The sequence below is a fragment of the Belonocnema kinseyi genome, chromosome 1 (genome assembly GCF_010883055.1).
Source record: "Belonocnema kinseyi isolate 2016_QV_RU_SX_M_011 chromosome 1, B_treatae_v1, whole genome shotgun sequence".
NCBI classification, from domain to species: domain Eukaryota; kingdom Metazoa; phylum Arthropoda; class Insecta; order Hymenoptera; family Cynipidae; genus Belonocnema; species Belonocnema kinseyi.
Window position 1 is genome coordinate 77,173,382 of NC_046657.1, and position 6,876 is coordinate 77,180,257.

Below are 6,876 nucleotides of genomic sequence, written 5' to 3' on the forward strand. Positions count from 1 at the left end.
TCATTTTTCTTATTTACTTGTTAATGAACAGATTGTGTATCCCACAGATACGACGCGTGTATCGGTGCTCCAACAGGGTGCGCGTGTAACGGAGTGTTAAAACAGGAAGAATAATTCTCTACATCTTCCCAAAATTGAAGAGAATCTTAATATTTAAGCAGTCGTGTAGTCCTAAAAGGAAAAGTGGCCTGGTAGTACAATTATATTTCTGGTTCCGAATTTGTCTCGTTCGACTAAACTTATTGTTAATTTGTTGAAATATTAATTATTTTGTTAAAAATGAAAATGTATTAATTCAAAGTCATATTTTTATCAAAGATTTAACTACTTCTTAAAAACACATTTTGTCAGTTAAAGGTTCATCTTCATTGGATGAAAAGTTAATAATTTGACTAAAAATTGAACTAATTTGTAAAAAAATATTTGTCTTGTAAAGGAATCATAATTAAGGTTGATGGTTCTAATTTTTGCTTTTAAATTAACTTTTACGTAATAATTTTACTGTTTTTTTTTGTAGCAGAACATTAATCTTCGTGGTCAGTCATTCCTTTTTTTAAACTTAACAACTTTGTTGAAATCTAGCAGCCAAAAACTGAAATTTTTATAGAATTCTAAGCCCAAAAAAATTAATTACAAAAAAACTTTTATTTTCAAAGAAAAATAGTTACATTTTTAACTAAAATGATGAATCTTCTACAAAAAAGTTTAAATTTTCAATTGAAAACTGTTAAACTCATCAAAAAATATATCAATTTTACACAATAGTTGAACTTTCAGTCAATAAGGATTTTTTTTTTAAATTGTTGAATTTCAAAGCCAAAAAGATGATTTTTCTACAAAACAGTGTAAAGTTTTTTTAAACGGAATAGTTGAAAGACTTCTGGTTAAAAATATAAACCAAAGCTATTATTTTTAATGCTCTGAATTGAAGAATAAACCAATACATTTTTAAATGTTTAGGCCTAAATCATTTTGATCAATAAAAATGGATTAATTAAAATTCTTTTTTTAATTGGAAACTTTTTAAATTATAAATTCAATTCTTTTATTTTCAGTTACTTTATATTATTCATTTTTATATTTTTATTTATATGTCCAAACTCAAAAGTTTTATTGACGAATTGACAATCTTGAAAATAGAACTGTCTAAAAAAACATTTGAATTTTCAACTGAAAAAAAATAATAGCTTTGGTTTATACTTTTTAACCAGGAGTCCTTGAACTATTTCGTTAAACAAATGTTTACACTGTTTTGTAAAAAAAAATAATCTTTTTGGCTTTGAAATTCAACAATTAAAAAAAAATCCTTAGTGACTGAAAAGTTAACTCTCGTGTAAAATTGATATATTTTTGGATGAGTTCAACAGATTTTAATTTAAAATTTGAACTATTTTTGTTGAAGCTTCATCATTTTAGTTGAAAATGTAACTATTTCTTTGAAAATGAAAGTTTTTTTTTAAATTGATTTCTTTGGGCCTAAAGTTCAATTGTTTTGTAGCAAATTTTTCTTTCTGGTTTGAAAATTGATCTGCTTTGAAAGACATTTCATATTTTATGTATTAAAACTTAACTATCTGACTGAAAATTTGTTTTGATTGAGAATTTATTAATTTTGCTGTAACATTTGTCTTTTTTCTTAAATTAATTTTTTGTTGTTTTAGAATACACAATTTTTTTGTTAAAATTTCAACTACTTGGCTAAAATTTAAACTTATTTGTAAAAAGTCCAGATTTTGATTGAAGATTATTGATTTCAGTTAAAAAATTCATCTTTCTGGTAATATTATTTTTTAACCAGAAATCTTTAAAATGTTAAAGTCATAAAAATTTAAAATCGATAATTTCTTATTTTAACATAATTTGATAAAAAAAAGAGTAAAATTGAAAGGCGTTAAAAGTTTGTATTTTATACGTTTCATACGAATTATTGAGCGTTTCAATGAAAAATTTCTGAATTAAAAATTGGTCAAGTTTTAGTTTTAAAAGTTCAAAATTCAAAAGATTTCCACCTCAAATAAATCATTTTCAGATTTAAAAGTTTGAATTTTCTAATTTCACCCTGAAATGGGTTGCGCGCACCACCCAGTCATTATACCGTCTCCTACTATTACCAAACTGACATAGCCCTGTCATAGCATTGGACCACATCTCGTTTCAGATCTGGGATCACTGGTCAGCCACAGAAAACGAATCGTGAAATGAGGGGGGGGGGGGGCTCGGACTCGTGCTCGTGCATTTTCGGCTTTACAGGAGGCTGGCCTACGCAACATGTAGTAGAGCCGACTCACCGACGACACGCTACGTTTGAATGTGTCACTCCCAGTTCAATGGAAATAATTGTTTATTGCTTTGTATGGTATAAACTGATTAATTAGATATTAACCGATGAATTTTTTTAAAATAAAATAAATTGATTACTTTGAAAACAATTACTGATGCTTAACTTTTTTCACAATATTAAATTACATAAGGATTCAATTTTAATTGCTTTAAATTAGATTAAATTGTTTGATAATTGACTTTAAGGTTATGTAATTTAATGTCAACTATAATTTGTACACTAAAAGTTTCTTTTTATCCTAAATACCTTCATCATAATCGCTTATAAATATCTAATTGTTTGAAATGTTTGAGAATGTGCGAAATGAGTATCTAAATTTAATTTTTAAAATTACATACGCACACGATTTAATTTTTTCTAAAATTTGTATGAAAGATTATTATTTATTTAAATATTAGGTAAAAAATTAAAATATTTTAAAATTATAAAGTAGAAACTATCCGAATATTTTAATTAAAATAATTGTTTAATGCTTTGTATTTTTTGAAACGATTGATTCATTATTAATTGATTTTATTAAAAGATAAATTTCCTGGATTAACATTAACTTTCCTTCCTAAATTAGTTACAACTAATAATCGAAATATTTTCGTCAATTTTATTAATCATTTTTAACAATGTTCATTTTTAAATTCAAAATATCAAAATAAAATGAATTAGTTATATTTGCAGTTTGAAAATTTATTTTTAATTAAATGAAACGAATTTTCCACAGAACAGTGATACTGGCAACCGAAGAAATAAATTTTTGACTAAAATAATAAGTCTCCAACAACAAAAATGTTTTCTACAAAAAATTTTTTTTGAAAACAAATTAAATTTTCAACCTAAACCAAGTTAATTTTCTACTCGAAAATATTAATATTTAACAAAATGTATAAATTTTTTTAAAACATTTGAAATTAAGGAGTTTCATAACCAAAGAAATCAATTTCCAACCAAACGGAATTTTCATTAAAAACCGAAAAAATGTTTAGTCAATTATTAATTTGGAAAAAGTTCGTGTAAGCTTAAATATCTAGAAGTTTTGAAAAAATTCCAAAATAATTTTACACTTAAAAAGATTTCAAAACATTTAAAACAAAACGTAGGGTTTTAAAGATTTTAAACACAAAATTTAGAAGCTTTCGAAGCATTTTGAAAGATTTAAAAAGAATAAAAAGTGTTATCAAAATTGTCAGTAAAACTAAAAATAATTTTTTTCAAAATTATTAGATTTCTAAAAAAATTGTTTTATGATTTTTTCCAACAAATGCTTAAAAAATATTTATAAAGATTTTAGAACAAATTTTGATGTACAAATGACTTTTTATATCTTCAAATTCCTTAAAAGTAAATAATTTTAAAAATTGAATTTTTTTTTATAAATTCTTTAATTTCAGTTTTTGGTTGACAATTTTGATCTTCATTGACTGAAAAATCTTTTTTAGTTAAAGATTCAACAAATTAAAAAAAATTTTTTAATTATTACTCCGAATTAGAGTTTTCTATCCCGAAAAGAGCCTCGTAATAAGTTTCACAGAAATCTACTAAATTAGCATAATTTTCAAAATTTTAGTGAAATTATTGGATTATAGCATTTTTAAGACAAGTTCGTGTTCTGTTTCCCAAATACCTTTTGCGTACTGATTCTCATGAATATCAATCAAGTTATTAAAATATTAAACATTTGCGTAAAAATAATAAATTAATTATGACGCCGAATTAGTTTTGTTTGCCATGAAAACCCTTCTCATACTAAGTTTTATGGAAATCTACCAAATTAATACATTTTTTAAAATTATAGTAAAATTATTTAATTTTTACCACAAATAAGTATTCTGTTTCTTAAAAATCCCCCTCGTACTAAGTTTTATGGAAATCTACTACATTATTACAATTTTCAAAATTTTAGTAAAATTGTTGAATTTTTACCAAAAATAAGTCTTCTGAGCCCGGACCCCCCCCCCCACTAAATTTCATGCAAATCTACCGAATCAATTAAATTATCAAAATTTAAATTCATTTTTTGGAATTATTTAATCAGGACCCCAAATTAGTACTACGTGCCCCACCCCCGTACTACGTTTCATTGAAATCTACTAAATTAATAAAATTTTCAAAATTTGAGTAAATTTGCTTAATATCTTTTCATTATGACTCCGAATTAGTATTTTGTGTCCCAAAAACCCCTCTCGTACTAAGTTTCATGGAAGTTTATCAAATGAATAAAATTTGCAACTATTTAAAAAAAATGATTAATTTTTTACCACAAATAAGTATACTGTTTCTCCAAAACCTCCCTTGTACTAAGTTTGATGGAAATCTGCCAAATTGATAAAATTTTCAACATTTTAGTAAAATTATTGAAGTTTTACCACAAATAAGTATTGTGAGCCCCGAAAACCCTTCTTTTAAAAGTCTTATAAAAATGTACCTTATTGTTAAAATCGTACTCTGATCGTTCTAAGCTTCACGGAAATCTACTACATTCATAATATTTTCAAAATTTGAATAAAATTTTGGAATTTCGTAATTTTGACCCTTAATTTTTTCTGTGCCAACTTTTTGAAGTTGGTCACTAACCAACTTATAAATCTCATAAATATAATTCAAGGGACATTTTAGAATGGAACCATCGTGAAACTTTTACATATTAGCAATTAGTTTCCTAAATTTTTTATCCACAATTTATTTATTTTTTTTTAATATTAGCGTCCAGACGTTCGAGTGATTCTTTTACGTCTAGGTGCTATTATCTTATCAACAATTTAAAAATTGTGAATAAAAATGGTTGGAAACTAAATTGCTTATATAGTAAAGTATCTCATTCCCTTGAAGTTTTAATTTTAGTTGACTTCAGTTGAATTCATGAAATGATTTGTTTGAGATCGTTCCTGAAAAAAATTTGTTTCAAATAAAGTACTGGTTAAAATTAAAGAAACGAATGATTAATTCTCGTAAATTGTACGCACGATTCCTGCTACTCTAAATATATTGGATTAATCAATGTAATAAGAAATTCGATAATAGAAAACTACTAACTGCTCTGTAAAAGTACATACATTTTATTTGGGACGATATTCTTTGACACAAGGTTATCGGAATAGGAAACGTAGTAAGTAGAAAAGCCTAATAAAATAAAAGAATTGTGTGATGTGCTCAACTTTATTCGAACAACAAGAAAGAAAAATTTATGCTGCCTCACACCCAACAACAAGGCCTTAGCCAGGTGGCTGGGGATCGAATTTTTTTCTGGCTACGATTTTACCCACGAACACAATTTTCTGCTTCAAAATAAAAAAGCGAGAATTATTACACATTCTTACCCTTTCTCATAATAACCTATAGAAACACTTGAAAGCCCCCCCCCCCCCCTCATATATTGATCAAAACAAATCAACAATTTTGAAACCGCAGCAGAGGGAACGTTGGATCAATAAAGGTCTGCTTTTCTCGAATCTTTGTTTAAACTGTGATATATCGGTATGCGAAGAAATAGAACAGGAAATCTTGATAAACTATATTTGTTTGTAAGCGCCGCTTTAATTTCGAAAGTCTGTCCTTTCACATTCCACGTGAACTGTTTTTTTTCTGTTGGGGTCTAAGAGTGGGATTTAACAAATTTATACGGAAACATTTCGAGGAAAATTCCTTATTCCTCCAGTTAACGTAAATCGTAACTACTACAATAGAAGATGAAGTTCGCTGCTAGCACACTATTCCTGATATTGTGCGTTGCCCTTTATTCTATTGGTGAATATGTAATAATTTATTATAATATATCTATAGAGTGTCCCAGAATTAAGTGTCCGGGCTTAAATATCTGTATACAAATTAAAAAAATAAATCGAAAATTCCTTTTCCAAAAATCAGTCAAAGTTTTAGTTTTTGATTTATAAAATATTTAGGCTGGACAAATAACGAGCGCCGTATAAACAGAAGTGCGTACCTGAGCGGACGTCCAACGCAGTTTTACTCAGGAAACGCCGAGGTTGGGTTAGCGACGGGAGAATAGCGGTTACCACACTAAGTTGGACTCCCGCTCACACACGCGCGACTGTTATACTGCGCTCCTGATTGGTCCTGTTTAAATCTTTTTTATCTCAAAAAGTAGAGCTTCAACAGAATTTTGGAAAAGGAATTTTTGATTTAGTTTTTTTAGTTTTATACAGCCATATAAGTCACGACACTTGAGTTTGGACACCTTGTAATTTTTTAAGTAGATCCTCAATAAAGTTCGATTAGGAAATAATAATTAAGATAAAAACGTGTTTTCTGAGTGATATTTTTATCTTCATTTAAAGAATAGTAAAATATGGTGATAAAGCGTGTCATGAATGCGTTTTGAAGACCGCCACTTTTTATCAACCGAAATAACTAAAGAATTATGCAGTCAATATTTTCAAAAAATTGGTTTGTCTTGCTAGTTATTGCTAGTAAAATAAGGCAGAATGTCCAAGAACTTAATTTTTAAAATTCCCTGATTTTCCTTGACAAATTTTTTACTTTCTTTGATCATTAATATTCAAACAACAGTATTTTATTCTCGTAAT